At 42.8% G+C, this 17457-nt stretch overlaps 1 protein-coding gene across 5 annotated transcripts in view; it reads right to left on the bottom strand.

The window, feature by feature from the left end:
• Window positions 1-17457, bottom strand: part of anks1b (ankyrin repeat and sterile alpha motif domain containing 1B) — a 180961-nt gene that overhangs the window by 19819 nt on the left and 143685 nt on the right. The gene's annotated exons all lie outside the window — the stretch shown is intronic.

Genomic DNA, 17457 nt, shown 5'->3' with positions numbered 1-17457 from the left:
GTCCTATTTGCTAAAATGTTCTTTTCTTTCAGTCAAATTAATAAGAAATTAAAATATGAAGAGGCAAAGTATCAGAATTAGTTTGAAGTATAAACTTTGGACTCGAGGTCAGACTCACAAAAAGGAGGACTTGACATGACTTGAACAAAAACAAGCAACACACCTTGAACTTGTAAGCACTAGGGCCTCCGTCAGGCTTCAGTCAGAAACACGCCCACATCCCAACACAAACCAAAAGATTTTCAGGTTCTTTGCTCGGAGAGTTTTTTTGCTCCGACAGCCATGAAATGCAAATCCAACAATATCAGATTGTGGCACATTTGTAAAAGTCTATTGGTTTTCACCAGGCGCTCGTTAAAACCGGCACAAAAAGAGACAAAGTACACATACACACTGGTCCACACAGTCCAATGAAAGCGTTCATTCTTCCTCCGGTCACCAGGCGGCCACTGACCGTGCCAGTTACCGGGTTTTCTAAAGAGACGAGCTGGAACACGGCTGCTTTCTGCAGAGCTGTTGTTTGCACTGTCTACACCTTCTGGCACCAATACATACCTCAGTATGCAACAAACTGCTGCCTGGCTTTATGGGGCTGCCTCTGGAGGTCTTCCAATAAAGATATGTGCGCGTCTGAGAGAATGTGTGTGTGTGTGTGTGTGTGTGTGTGTGTGTGTGTGTGTGTGTGTGTGTGTGTGTGTGTGCGTCTTCAGGGCAAAAAGGTGGTAATGAGCCTCAACGCGAGGCCTTGGCGCGAGCGTAATGATTGTCCCAACAGTCTGGCTTTGAGTCAGCGCAACTCACGCACGCGCACAGACACACACACACACACGCTTCATCATCTCACGCACCAATTATTGCTCTACATCTGCTAGAGACAACATTAAAAATGACAAACTGACAACGAGAGCGCTGGATGCGCATACTTTGGTTCATTGTGTGTGTGTGTGTGTGTGTGTGTGTGCATAAACCCTAAACATACAAACGGAACATAAATCCATACCGTAATAAATAGTGCAAATATGCTAATTACGTGCAATCAACTGATTTATGTATCAAGCAAGCCCAGAAATGCTAAACATTTTCTCTTGTTTTCTTTGCCTAGCGGGTTTCATTAATTACATTTTATGTCATACAGTAAATTAAGAGGACGTGCAGTGTGTAAAAGTGAGACGAGCAGCTGCCAACGGGTTTAAACGACATCCTACGCTGCTCTTCTCTGCATGGAAATAATGTATTTTAATTGTTAAAATTAGAAGGATCAAAGGGAAACAGAGAGGAGAGCTGGGACTAGCGGGTAGTGGAACTAATTGGCGTATAATGGCCGCCCCGTGCTCCCTCCACCAATTTTTATTCACTCATCTTTCCCCTCCCATCCTCCCTCTCCTCTCAGCTCACTCTCTCTTTCTCTCTCTCTCTTTCTCTCTTACACATCCTCCTTTATGGACACACAGTGTCAGTCATACTACAGCGTCTCTGTCCTCCCTCCATCTCGGTCCAACTCTTAGCACTAAAGATGACAGTGACTCGCTGAATTTGGTGCGTTAAGATTGGTGCATAATCATGGGTTAGTTGATAGAAAGAAAATGTATTAGCCGTTTTGATAATCAATGGATTGTTTAATCCATTTTTATTAAGGAACATTTCTCAATTTCAGCTTCTCAATTATGTCGAGATCTGCTGCTATTCTATCTTTTGCGGTAGTAAAATAAATATCTTTCGTTTTTGGACTGGTTTGACAAAACAAGCCATTTGATACTATTTGAGGATGTTGTGGGTCACAGTCTGACTTTTTTCAGACATTTTTTGAAACCCGATGATGACATTTACTGAGAGAATAATCTGCAGCTGAATCTATAATGACAATAAATGATAAAAAAATATGACGTTATTCCTTAAAGGTGCCCAATTCTAAATTCTAAAGTCAGAGCATTTATGTAGCAGCAAAGTGTTTGTAAAGTGAGTCCCAGTGTGTGTGTGCACACTGCACTGCACTCATAAGGTTAGCTGCCAGCTGCTGGCTCAGCCGTCGCCATGTTGAGAGCCGTGTGGAGGCAATCCTCAGTCTTAGATATGCTCCGAATTTTGAATTTAGCACCTTTAAAACAGAAAAACTAGATTGCAAAGTAGTTTTCACCTATAGGATTCGCTCACTTGACCCGTTTGTAAGAAGATTTGATGACGTTTCACTAACTAGAACGTACAAAACGACCTGGGTAATAGATTTATTTTTTTTTCCACCCGATGTAGTAATGGTTATGAAATATTCATTCTCTCGCTCCTGCTTCTTTCCCTCTCTGTCTCCTGAGGGGCTATAGCGTGACACCGGTCCTCACACTGCTGTTTCATCATTACAGTCGTTACATTTCGGTCGTTTAGCAGACGCTTTTATCCAAAGCGACTTACAATTCAGTATCTATCTACACACCGTAGACGCAGCTACGGGAGACATTTTGGGGTTAAATGTCTTGCTCAAGGACACATTGACATGAGAGGAGCAGAGCAGGGGGATCGAACCGCCGACCCTCTGATTGAAAGGCGGCCCTGCTCTCTAGTTAGCCACAGTCCACCGTGTGTGTGTGTGTGTGTGCGTATTCAAATACGCACACACACACACACACACACACACACACACTCCAGAGAGAGGACAGAAATGGGCTCGGATGGTGCGCATCAGTGTGTGTGTGTGTGTGTGTGTGTGTGTGTGTGTGTGTGTGTGTGTGTGTGTGTGTCTACTGTTCGTCTTATGCAACAGCCTCTACTTCAACTACAGTAGAAGCCCTCAACCTCAGCCTGAAGTTCAACTGTCACCATGGCAACACAGAGCCGCAGCAGCAGTCACCCACACACACTCATCCAAAAAAAAGAAATATATATATATATATATCCACATGCACGTGGCTGTGTACTCTCTTTCTCTCTCACACACACACACACACACACACACACACACACACACACACACACACACACACACACACACACACACACACACACACACACACACACACACACACAAACAGAGCAAACAGCTGTTTCGGAGCCCGAAGAAGAAGATTATATTGTTATCCCTGAATGGATGAGAATGTGAATACAACCCGACCATTATTGTTAAAACACAGACTCACGCTCTCACTCTCTCTGTGATGCTTGACTGCAGTATCGCCCCATTTGCATTTAAATTATATTCATAGCAGCTACATATACTGACAGGAAAAGTGTCGGGCTACCACAGCGTACACACCTCTGCACCCCTTTCCTCATTTTCCATCCAACGCTATCGCACTAACCGCTCATTCATTTGAGCTCAGCTCCATTCAAATCAACTTAGAGAGCAGGTAGAGTTGACGTGATCTCATACTTTCCCTGCTCATGTCTCTCCACTGCACCCCTCTCTCTCTCTCTCTCTCTCTCTCTCTCTGAATTGTAACTGACTGGCTAGACTGAGGCTTACTTACCCTCCGGTGTTGATTTTATTACCGTAGTATTAAGTGATTTGGGACACTTTCTGTCTCCAGTATCTGACTGGGCTGCAACGTTTGTGTCTTATGTGTTTTGTCTGTGTGCCGATCAATGCGCTAATCCCGTTAACAGTCCCGTTAGCCCGGATTGAACGGGCTTCATCAACGCGTAACGGGAGCTGTGTTCTTCTCACAGCCATCTCCTCTCTGTAGCCTGCCGTCACTTTACGACAAAAACTAAAAAAAAAACTCATTTAAATATGTGTGTATGCATGTAAACTGTTCAACCTTCCAAGTTACTTCATTCAGCAACGAGTCATAAAACTCGGGAAAAAAAAGCAAAACTTCACCTTCTTTCGAGATGCTGAATTTGTATGAACTTCCTAGAAGATCCTAAGAACACAGTGACCTCTTTAAGCACCAGAGGGGCCACAGAATGATGACGCCAGCTGCGACAAAAAGACATATTCTGCAAAGAAAGCAGTGCAACAATAAGGGGTAAGCGGTAAGCGTCAGTGATTGGGGGACATTAACAACGACCCGTCTCAATCGGGACACTGGAGACAAAAAGCCTTTTCTCTGTTTCCTCCTGGAAGGGGAGTTTGGAAACTTGTCGGCTCGCTGGAGCGTAAAAAACCCAGCGAGGGAACCAACAGTCCAGTCACTGTCTGTGCTCGAGCTAGCACGTAGTTTTAATGATGGAGAAGGAGGGGACGGAAAACGCTTTCATCAGTCTGTCTGCTCCCGTTTAATCTACTTTGACTCCCCTAAGTATCCCTTTCACCGCCTTCCCTTTTCCTTCCCTGTCCAGATTCTGATTCCTTGACCTCATACCACCTCTCATCATCGGCCCTTCTCTCACCCTCGCCCTTCTTTCACTTCCTCTCGCGCTATATCCAGAAAATAGAAGGAGAGGCTTAAAGAGGAAAGACGGTCCGAGAGAATAAATAGTGTGAGTGTGTCGGTGATTCGGCCTAATAAAAGAAGAGGCGCCGCAGTCGCACATTAAAGAGTTTCTTCTCTTCAGCCTCGGCAACTGCATGTGATTGGTCCATCGTTGTTTGTTAGCTTTCGCTGTGTGTATCTACCTTCTCCAGGCTCACGTCGATATGACCAATCACCTCTCCCCTGCAGACTGGGAGGTGGTGACCTCTGTGATACCAACAGACCTCTGAAGCCCCTCAGGCGCCGTCTGCTAATGGTGCGGTTGGGGGTTCATCCCTATGAAGAATCCTCCATCGATTTTTCCAGATCAAAGAATCACTGGCGTAAGGTTTCTTAAACTGCCCAGCTCAGAATACATTACAGGCCAATTGAATGGTAGTATTGATCAGCAAATAGCCCGTGTCTGTCTCTGTCTCGAGGTTGAATACAGGACTGTGGCTATTGAGGACATCAAGGTCTTGTCCTCTGAAATATTTCTGAGGATCTGGGGTTTAAAGGCTGGTTTTTTGACAAAGATTTTAACTCACTAAAAGAGGATTAGTATTATCTACCAGAATTACATAATTGTCAGTTTAGAGAAGACTTTAAACAACATAAAGAACGTAATATTGGGGGATTCGATTTCTCGATTGTTCTTTTTTAAAGGATTAGGATTTTAAAGTGGCGGACCTTAAGATGTCAGTCCTGGTTTATTTAGAAGTTCTATTTTAATCAAACCAATGAAGTCTGAAGTTTTGGGCTGTTTCCGAAATCTCAATACCAATATTTTTCAGAATTGTGTGCATAGTTTGGATTTTTTTGTGTTTATATAGTGGAGAAAAAATATTTTCAGTTTTCTCTGGGAATGTTGCCACAGGCATTCAGTTTGTAATACTGCAAAATGTGCAAATATATATAAAATCTTTCATCAGTAGGCCATCGGCTCAATCACCATGGTGTTATCTCCTTCAGCAATAGATTGTGACTTAAGAGACATTTATATATAGCAAATTGTTCTGAATTTGGTTGGTAGCTGGTCAAACATGTGGGGGGGGGTGTAATGCTGAGGGGATTTGTACTCCAACAGCCCTAGTTGAGTCATATAATTACTGCACTACAGTCATATGAAGTGGCTTTGAGCAAGAGAATGTCAATTTGAGAATAAACATTAGCCGATAATCACGTCTGAGCTGTGGCACTTAATCTGTTGGCTAAAATGGGATATTAAAGACACTAGCTCCCATCTTGCAATCAATAGGTTTTGTGATAGAAAAGCATTGATGTAATGTGGATAATGAGCACAGCACATGCTGAGAGTGAAAGTAGAGACATTTACAGCAACAATGCTCGGCTCATTTTTCACCCCGATTATTGACATTTTCTAACCCTGAATACTTAATCACAGCCAGCCACCTTCCTTGTCGCTCCATCCCTCACTTAACGGGTGTGTTGTTTGGAGGTGGAGCTTTTCGGCTGGAATGATGAGTATTGATTCGCCTGAACTCTCAATAGACTACACACACACACACACACACACACACACACACACACACACACACACACACACACACACACACACACACACACACACACACACACACACAAGCTCAACACACAACATATTGAATAACCCTCAGAAAGCAGCAACTGTGAGCTAGGCTGGGATCATGACAGTGAAGTCTCTTTGCTTTGTTCAGGACCACAGCCGCTCCTACATACAGCAATAATATACATACACACACACTACATTGGGGGGGCATCGGAGGGAAACCGGAGACCACCGGTTTCCAAGCAACCAGAGAGCGGAGGGGAGTTGCAGCTAAGAGGGGGGGGGTTTGTTGAAAATGATGTCCAACAGGGACCAATAGCACGGCTTGTTTCGGTGCTGACAGAAACGGCAGCCAATGAGAGTGTGCCGTTAATAAGCCTGCCTACATGGAGACAGATATATCTCCATTAATAGCACAAGAACTGTAACTATGACTAGAAGCACAGGCTGTGTGGCTGTGTGTGTGTGTGTGTGTGTGTGTGTGTGTGTGTGTGTGTGTGTGTGTGTGTGTGTGTGTGCAAACACTGCCAAGTGCTGCAGGATCAAGGTTGAAGCAAGATCTCTCAAAGCTTTTCCTCTACACACACACAAACACACACACACACACACACACACACACACACACACACACACACACACACACACACACACACACACACACACACACACACACACACACACACACACACTTACACTTTGCCACACACAGAGGAGCTCATGAATTGAATTGCCAACATGATGAGAGAGGAAATGTATGATATTTTTCTGGGTTAATAAATACTTCAAAGCCCCAAGATGGAACCGATTTTCACACCACAGAGGAGCACAAGCTCTCCCTAAGGCACCGGGCTGTGTGTGTGAACATCCATGCATGTGTGTGTGTGTGTGTGTGTGTGTGTGTGTGTGTGTGTGTGTGTGTGTGTGTGTGTATGTTTATGAGCACAGTACTATCTGGGTGTGGGTGCTTCAACGAGTTTATCCACCTTCGGTCTTTACAAACTGTAGAAATGCTGTGTGTTCAAATGTTGAACAGCTTCAATTCCATGACAGAAACAATGATGAAAATTGATTAACACTCACAAAAGGAATTTTTACAGAACCACAATAAAAGATAAATGAATGGTGCAAATCTTTGATTACCAAAGCTACTTTTCACACATTCTATTATAGATCTTAAGGCTTAAATATATATATATTTTTAGATGCTTCTTATCGATTATGTGAATACAACCCTGTGTGTGACCCGCGGAGCTTGTGTGATGTGCGTGTCCACATGACATCACACACGGTTTAAGTTACCATAGCAACAGAGAGCGATAGAGCCCAGCAGACTGATGTTTACGTTGTTGTTTGGCACCTTGCGCTCCAGAGGTAGAGTAAAGTTCACATACAACAGCTGCTCGCGGTCAGAGTCGGCGATGTGTGGAACATAAAGTACACGCTCTGATGGGGAAAAGGCTACAGATGCGAGATGGGGTTAATAGGACGCTTGTAGCGGCCATATGTGCATCTGTGAACTCTCTGCTGACAGACAGCTTAGGAACGGCGCCATGCTGTGTTACGTCTTTGCGATTCCCTGTGAGGGGTGGGAAAACTTTAAAAAGAGAAGGGGAACAGTTGAATATCTTTGCCGGTGCTTGTTTCCAGCAGCCACGTCACATCTAGCTGCCAAGTTCCTCCTGATATTTATTCATTAGTGATCAAAATTGCATCATTATTATACAGCAAAGGAGGTTTATTTGCATCCAATGTAAAAAAAAAAATCCCCTTCAACGTGGTTCTCTGATCTTCTTACAAAAAAAAGCATTGCGGTGCACCGGCAATTCATTACTAAGTTTGTGTGTGAAGTCCTTCCGAAATTGTTTCATTACAAGCTCCTTTTCGATTAGTGCACAATTAAAACTTAAGTGATGTGTAAATTGGTTTCCAGGAAACATCTGTAGGGCTGTCCAATCAAAAGCTATCGACTAAAGTAAGCAGAAACTCAATCTTAACATCCCCAGCTGCAGCAAAAATGATGTCTTGGAAGGGAAAATAATTATATGAAACATGACTGCCAATACTTTGAAAATGTAGGCAATTGCATTGTTATACATACAGTATATATTTAAACATTAACGTTATTTGCATAACTTATTGTAATCTATGATACGTTGTGACAATTTGTGTCGAATATGATTTAAAATCCCAGTTGAAATTGGTATTAAGCAGTGTGTTGATCAAGAGTTCGGTCGACCATATTTCATAATCCCTTTTCATAATCACTTTTCAATCTCGTTCATACATTAGCTAGCTCACACATTTGTTGGGTAGAAATATTTGGATGGATATAAATATCGAAGATCATCTCTACATAAGAACTTATTTAAGCGGTGAGACCTATTTTGATTTTGTGAACCGTAAACCTCCACTTAGTAAACACTTACATAGCAAGTCGAAGTTTTAGGTCACAAAGAGTCGGCTCCTGCTATTAGATATTTCAAAAGATCGAAAATAAATCAGAGCAGCAGTGTAAATGTAGCCAAATATTAGAAGCAGCCAATAGTGAGGTCAAAGCCGCGGGGCTATATATACACTTTACTTAAGCTACCTATGAGAACAAAAAAAAAAAAAAGTTTCTGTTAAAACAGTCGTCAGCTAATTCACCGTCTGTGCTCCTGCTTGTAAATCCAGCTCAGTCCCGAAATAAGACGTCGACTCCTCCTTACTCATGTCAACGACTGAAGGGTGTGAAATAGAAGTGTGAACGCGATGAATCATCCGCAGACTTGCTTCAAAAAGAAGATACTGTAGTTAACCAAACTAAATAGAATAAAATCAGTTACTTAAAGTACTGGTAGCCTAACCAGACTGATATTTAGGATTCAAACCCTTCGCATCAATACTCCAGTTACTGTATGTGAATTTCTCTCTCAGCATCATCCATCATGCTGCGGTTTTGTCTGGGCTGCCTACTGACTGATGCTGGTCACTGAGGGGGAAATCTATGGCTGTGACTCGCCGCGGCGACGACTCGATGAACAGGAGGCCGGATTATGATTGATCGGCCGGCGTCCGAGGTAAAAAAAAAAACAGCATCTGACAGGACTTCCAATTCAATCTTCCCGTCCGCCCGGGCTGTTCTTAAACAGCTGGGCGAAGCCATATACTTCTCTTCCCGTTGTCCTGCTGGGACCTGTCTCATTCTGTCCCTCTATTTACCTCCTGCAGGGTCCTCGCTTACTTTCCGCTCCAGTCGTGCACTCGAGCGGCTGCCTTGTTTCCCATCATCAGTGTTGCAATACAAGTCCAAACAGGCTAGGAAATATAGAGTTATCATCTTGCCTGTTTCACTCCTGGTTGCCAGCAACTTAAGACAAAGTCAGGAAGCCTTCCACTGAAGTGGAGGTAAAATAACTTGGTGGTCACTGCTGTTTCTTTGAGTGATTTCAAAGGGTAACGTCACTTTGAACAGAAAGTAGGTCGAGAAAAACCCTGAAAACAGTCATCAAATCACAGCGGATGAGCCTTCGCGTGCTTGATTGACACATTGACTGATTTTCACCGAAAATATGTCCTTGTGTTAACGGTCAGCCTTAAGCTTGCACAGACTCCAACCAACTCTATTCTTCCTCCGTCTCGCCTCAGATGTCTCTTCTCTCGCCGTCCTCTAAGAGTATGTTAGTGCATGCAAATGAGGATAGGACACAAATTAGGGCAGCAATTGGATTTGAGTGGGTTTAACTGTAGTAGTAATAGCTTTTTGCTCTTCTTCTCTGCTTCACTTGACTTAATCTGGAACTACAAAAAAAAAAGGATTGACATGCTCTGAGCTGAAACATGATTTGGGAATTAACTTGCCTTTTAGAAAGTCTTGTGATGCGTTCAGATATGAGAGCTTGATCCAGTTTCTGGCAGGAAATTGGGTCAATGTCCAAGAAAACCAAACATACGCCCAGTACACAATGTCAAGGGAAGGCTTTACCGTCCGAGTAAATCTAATGCAACTGAAGAGGCAACATGATTCAAATGTCGTCAAAGATTCATAAGCATAAATTCACAGGGGAGAGACAAAAAGAAAAGACATAACTTGCTGTCGTCTCATGATATTTGCAGAATAATACACCTAAATGCTCGGCAAAGGATGGATGAATGGAAGCTTCATTGCTTCAACACTGAGCTCAATCTCTCAGGTGGCTTGAGGACAGACTCCCACAATCTAGATGCACTAAAGCGCTCATCTTTAACTCCTGCGCACACAGTCGCAAAGCCAGCAAATTAGCCTAGTCAGCAGTGTCGATTGAGCGCTATGGAAGAGTTTCGTACGCTGTGATCACCTCAGCCTCGCTGAGCGTGAACGATGCATGAATAAAAACAGCAAGCGACGAACGGAAGGATTAATGGCTCATCGTCGTGTCCCTTCCTTCTCTTTCTTGTTTCTTTCTTTCATCACTCAGTCTATCAGCGCGGTTACCTACCTCTCCTCAAGACTGGACTTATTCCAAAAGACAGGTTGAAGAGTCTTCTTCAGTTGTTTTTTTTTGCGCTCCTACTGTCTCCTCCTGTGTTTTAATTTTCTCCCAATCTTCTCTTCGAGCCCTTTGCCGTTGCCTTCTTGCTGTCCGAGACAAGTTTGTCTTCCTTCTCTTCGTCTTCCGTCTCTTCTGTCTTCAGCCACGCTTCCCTAGCGTTACTCCTCGCCTCCTCACCACCAGCTTTCGTCTCCCTTTCTCTCACACTCGCACTCTGTGCAGATTTCCAGCGCTCACCAACTCCCCCTCTTTCTTCAGCTTGCGGCAGCCAGACTACATCTCCTACATGTCTCTGCCTGAGCACGCTCCCTTTCTCTCTCTCTACACACCCTCTCTCTCTCTCTCTCTCTCTCTCTCTCTCTCTCTCTCTCTCTCTCTCTCTCTCTCTCTCTCTCTCTCTCTCTCTCTCTCTCTCTCTCTCTCTCTCTCTCTCTCTCTCTCTCTCTCTCTCTCTCTCTCTCTCTCTCTCTACCCAGTTCACATTCCCTCCTCCTCCTCCTCTCCATCTCGTCACCATGGAGACGCTGGGCCCGTACAGAGACAAGCTCGTGCTGGTTCACGAGGAGTGTAAATGTGTTGTTTGTGTGCAGCAAGAGTTGAGACAGTTCAACAGCTACTATCATCATCACAATGAAATAAAATTCAACTACATAAAATACCAGCAGAAATATTTCCCCCCCCCCCCCGACTAGTTCAATGTTTTCATTGAACTAGTCTGGACTAGTTGGGGAGACAGAGCCGTTTTTTTAGCGTTTTTTTTGCCGCTTTTTTTTGTGCTAAGCTAACTGTCAGATTTACTGTGCAGACAAAAAAATAAATAAGCATATTTCCAAAAATGTCTAACTATCATCATCTGAGTCGAAAGTAAGGAAGTAGTTTAACAGCTGTTAAATGAAACCCCAAATTAACGCAGAATCAGCTCATTGTGAATCGTTGTTGGACCTCTCTTTCTACGTTTCTATGTATGGACAGAAGCTTGTACCTTTGATATTTTATCAAAGAACCTCATATGGTCTAACGCTCATCTTTGTTTTGATCATTATATTTTTTTGGAGCGTTTTAGAGTTTGATGCCCGTCCAAGCCTTGGAAGTGCTCCAACTGGAAGTCACCAAACACCGTGTTTGTAGAACATGAACGGGACTTTTCAGACCCCCAAAGATATGACCTTCCGCTTTGCAACTCAATGTTATTAGTCAATTGCAAAATAAATCACATTTTCTGTTCACGTACAGATACAGACAAGTTTAAACGTTTGGCGGACAATAGCTCAGGGCAAAGGAACTCCCATTTATTCGATTACTCTTTTGCACTGTAGCTTTAGGACTCGTGTTCTTCAGAAAAACGTCATCACTTGCGCAGGCTTGTGCAACATACCTGCAGGATATTTCAGCCATAACAATCGAATATCCTCAGAAATCAAAACACGTTTGAAACCTGACTCAACTTACGTGTGCTCTTTAAAAATCTATCAGCTGACTGCAGGACTCAACTGGGACCACACACCAGCGCTGGTGTGTGAGTGTGTGTTTTTCGGTGCATCAAAATGAAACATGTGCATGTGTGCATGAGGGTATATATTCGTATCCGTGTCACGGCAAAGTGTCACATATATGAAATCCTACCCAGAAAGCTTGACGTCATTCTGCCTATTTCTGTCTTTTACAAGTCTACGTATGTGATCCTGTAAGAGAAAAACCAAAGATAGTGCATGACTCATCCTTATTGCCTCCTCTCCGAGAAACACTATTAAACAACTCTACGACAGATTATAATGTAGTAATACACCTTTAAGTGTAAATGTAAGAATTCACAAATGCCCTTGAATCTCTACTTCATCATCTCAAAGTCCATTTAGTAGCTTTTCTGGAGTTTTTGATCCCGTCGTAATGAAGTCAAATGAGTTGGTAAAAGTCAGTAATTGTCATGTCCAACAGACAAAAACACAGAGTTAACAATTGTTGATTGTGAAGCAGCCGACTCCACAGCAGTACTACTGAGCCACGGGTTCAGGGTGCGCTCGGGGTGGGGGGTCACACACATTATCTCCCGATACCTCCCACACTATCTCCAGCACGGTGAGAGCTACAACAGGAAGTGCAAACGCCAAATAAGGCTGCAGGAGAGCGATATCAGCAGGCAGGGACGGTGAAGTACACTGCAGTCCTGAGGCAAATCCACCCACACCAAAGCTACTACTCACTCCTTTCCTCACACACACACACACACACACACACACACACACACTGTACGTGTACTGTATCCTCGCACATTGCAACACATCGGACACGTATGAAAACCTTCAGCGCAAGTGTGATACAAGTGTGTGACAGCCGCAATTGCATAACATGTCTCCTACATGTAAACGCCTTTTTAGTGTGTGAAAACTCAGGAATCCGTGATCGAGGAAACTAACTAACGGAAGTGTGGAAGCATGTGTGTGAATATGTGTGTGTGTGTGTGTGTGTGTGTGTGTGTGTGTGTGTGTGTAGGTCTTATTGTATGATGTATAGGGTTTAATCCTGCAGTGTCTAACGAAAGACAGGAACCATCTGGTGTTGGGATGTGAGACAATCTGTCCATTTGGAGAGGTGACAAAGAAGGTGATAAGCACAGGAACACACACACACACACACACACACACACACACACACACACACACACACACACACACACACACACACACACACACACACACACACACACACATTATTTGGAATTGTGTCAGAAAAAGGCAATCCAGTACACACACACAAACACACACACAAACACATTTCATTTAAACCAAGTGCACATATCTCTAGTCTCTATGGTAACTAGTAGCCGTCATGGCAACGGAGTACAAGCGGTAAAAGAAAAGGCTGAACTCTCATGACTGTCCTCAATTTATTTTGGACCCCTTGTATAGTTACACACACACACACACACACACACACACACACACACACACAGAGTTAGTCATTTTGAGCTTTTCAGAACACATTCCCAGTTTTGAGTGCGAATACCTCTTGAAGTGGGGAATGCAGGGACAAGACCGGACCCGTAGGTGAATCACACACACACACACACACACACACACACACACACACACACACACACACACACACACACACACACACACACACACACACACACACACACACACACATATATATACACCCACACACACACACACCTACACAAAGTGAGCACAAGCTGTCGAGCCTTCACTTGTCAGATACAGACATGAAGAAGCAAAGAAGAGGTTGTTAGATGATCGATAGGAGAGGAAACACAGCGGCGTAACTGACTACATTTACTCAAGTACTGCACTCAAGTACGCTGACTAGGCTCTTGTACTAAGTCTTGTAGTTTTTACTCCACTACATTTATCAGACAGCTAATTAATAGTTACTTTACAGATTATGATCTTACGTATGAGTTTAAAGGATATGAAGCACCAATCAAACTACGCAAGATCAAATCGATAAGCAGAACCACTTTTAGGCCACATTGTCGGTCGGGATTTGACCCGATGACGAACGTTGCCGTTTCACTGGATCAGCGCTAAACGATCTGCTTATTTTTGTTTGTATAAACTGATTCTTAATTGTGAAAAAAATCCCTACGTGGGATTGTAAAATGAATGTAGTGGGGTCACAAGATCATTTTGCCAGCTAAGAAAAGAAGAAGAAACTATATTCTAACAACAAAATGATGTACTAATTGTTGCTTCTTTCTTAGGATATACTGCAATTTCTCTCTTTCAGCCCTCCAAAAATATTCAAATGAAATAATATTGCACCGTCGATCAAATGCCTCCCATTTACAGCAACACACACACACACACACACACACACACACACACACACACACACACACACACACACACACACACACACACACACCCTCCATGATATCAGGGTCCACTCATCTAGAAAACATTGAGGGAATTGTTCCCAGAGGACCAGAAACTATCTGCACTCCACCGATGTGAACGTGGCTTTCCAAAAAAACGAAATCCTTTTCTGAGTGCTTCGTTCTGGGTTCTCGGAGGACTCACTTGAAATGAGAGCATTTTTGCAGCCTTGACGCACTTTATTTAGTCATTTCTTGAAGACGAGGTGGTCTGACTGAAGCGAGAGGCAGCAGCGCCACCGTGTGGATTTACACAAGAGGTGTCTGCAGCTCACTGCACTGCAGGGAAATGAAGGCGTATATGAGAGGGGCCCGTTCGTCTACGACTGGATAAGAGACGCACTTCAAACAGTAATACAATATAAAGCATTAAGAAAAAGCCAACACAGTCAGTTGGGATCCAGCTAAGAAGTTCCCAAACTCTCACCGCCTGGGTTGAGGTCTGAAGCTTCATTAAGCGAAGATCATGAGAGTGAATTATTCTTGGGAGCACACTGACAGATTTTGCCAGGAGACTTGTGATATTAAAAGCAGGCTGACAGAGTTCTAATGTGTCGCCATTATTACATTATAAAGTACCTGACATCGCCCTCTAAATCAGTTCGGGTTCAGGGGGAAATTAAGGGTTTAAAAAGCAGCTCCCGCAAGACAAATGTAAGAAATTACTCATCTGGACTTTGGTACCGACCAAATGTTTTCATACCTTACTTCATGAATTAATCAAACATTATTGGTAATTAAATGGTCACTTACTAATTTGCTCTCAATCAAGTTAGCACTATAGGTTGAAGCAAAGCTCAGTTCATTCAATGGACTGCAATTAGTTTTGTTTTTTTTAGCATAGTGTAAAAAAAACCCTCCAATTATAAGGCAGTGTGTGCACACTTACAGTACTCATACATAATTAATAAAGCATTATTATAAATTATTAATATGAATTGAATAATTTAAAGATAGAAAGTCTGAATTAATGAGTCTTAATTTCAGGTTCTATGATATTAAATTCCCACTCTACTATGAAATACAGAACACAGCTTTTTAGCTTTAATCTTCATTTTCACTTTTAAATAAGTTGTGCTGATCTCAAATCTGCTTCTCGCCTCTTCAGTAATTACAATGATTTTGCATCCCAGTTTTCTTAATTACCAAAACAACATATTGACTATCTCTACCTACTGTAAATACCATCAAAGATATTCGCACTGTTAAGATTGTATACGTTATGACATAAAAAAAATAAATAAGAACATTAAATTATTGTTATGAGATTAAAGACTTTTTACTTTAGATGTTATTTTGACCAAATAAAATACAGGGGTCCCAAAATATGGAGCTTCATTTCTTGTTAAAAACTGGCCTCTGCTTTCACAATATTTGGGAAGATAAAGATTATATGTTAGAAATGAATGGGATATGTAAATATTCTTCTTGTGTGCTTAATTTAACAGTTAACCTGGACCAGGTGTAACTCAGATGAGTCGATCTACTCAGATGATGTAAAACAGCCACAGTCACTCTCTCACGCACACACACACACACACACACACACACACACACACACACACACACACACACTTGTATCCCTCTATTTTAAAATGCACCAACAATGCTAAACGCTCCTCCCTTGTCTCCCTGGACACCACAGCATCTGTTGCCCATAGCGATTATCTGGCGATTACATGAAAGCAGCGAACAAATTCAATTTTGAAAAGACACTTTGTCCTCTTTTATCTCTCTCTTTCCATCCCCTCGTTTTTTGTTCCATCTATACGTCCTTCCCCACGTCACTCTATTTTATTCTCCCACTGCAATATCTTTCATCACACACACACACACACACACACACACACACACACACACACACACACACACACACACACACACACACACACACACACACAGACTACTTCAGTGACAGTCTACTACTGCAGTGGCACAAAGTCATGAGGACAGCTTGTACAGTAGACACACACACACACACACACACACACACACACACACACACACACACACACACACACACACACACACACACACACACACACACACACACACACTCTTTCACAAGCACGACCGCTTCATCTAATATGCTTCAAAGTGATACAGAGTATGTAGACACCTGAACATTGCACCCACGCAGTAACCAAAGATGCTGGATGGGATTGAGGCGAGAGCTCTTTGCAGGCCAGTCAAGGGTAACTTTGATTTCATTTAATATTTTTCCTTTTGTAAACTGTAAAAATATCAAAAGTTCCAAGTAATATATTCATAGACAGCTGTAGCTTTTGCCGGCTGCTCTGGTGGTTAAAGGTCTCGTCATGCATTTGTTTATCTGTGTTATGCTCGCAAGTAGTTGTGCTAAATTATTTGTCCCCACTCATGCACTGCAAAGTCCATTCCATGAAACAGCCTGTGAGTTTACAATCAAACGGAAATATGAACTTTGAAGTTACTAGGGACCCACAAAATTCACAAATTCTTCCAAATTTCAACATTTCTCTATGGCCCTGGCTTTGAGCGCATGCCGGAATGATAACATGCCTTCATCGAAGTGTTACAGTTGAAGTTCGATGTGTCGCATCGTCTGAAGGGCCCTACTGAAGCTTTGAAAAACAATCCAGTGCTCAAAAGTACGTGGAAACATTCTCCTGCTCTCATCGTCTGCTTGTGCAGCCTCTAGTGGTTTCACTCTGCACTGCAATGCAGCTTCACTCACAACTACATGGGAATTCCTCGCGGACGTAATCCTTATGCAATACAATATTCCTACTTACATGCAGACGCAGGTCTAAATGAGAGCACTGAAAAAGAGTTTGTAGGATGAAAATACTCGCGCACGTCATTTAGACGTTACCGTTCTGCCTTCCATAGCAGAGAGCAGATTGATGTTGCTTGTGTTTTAAAAGTGACGCATTTTAAAAAAACGCATGCATCAACACAAAAGCACGTATTAACACTTTCTCTATCTCACATATGCATCCAGAAACACGTACCCATACAGACACTCACACACACGAGAGCAGCATGTGGGCGGTATCCCCAGCGCTGCGAAACATCTTGCATCCCACATGCTTATATAACTCCCTCTCCACCTCCTCCAGCTGATCACTCATCACTTTA

The sequence above is a fragment of the Cebidichthys violaceus genome, unplaced genomic scaffold (assembly GCF_023349555.1).
Source record: "Cebidichthys violaceus isolate CVI_PGR_0920_01 unplaced genomic scaffold, fCebVio1.0.p SCAF_21, whole genome shotgun sequence".
NCBI classification, from domain to species: Eukaryota; Metazoa; Chordata; class Actinopteri; order Perciformes; family Stichaeidae; genus Cebidichthys; species Cebidichthys violaceus.
This window is presented reverse-complemented; position numbering and strand designations above follow the sequence as displayed.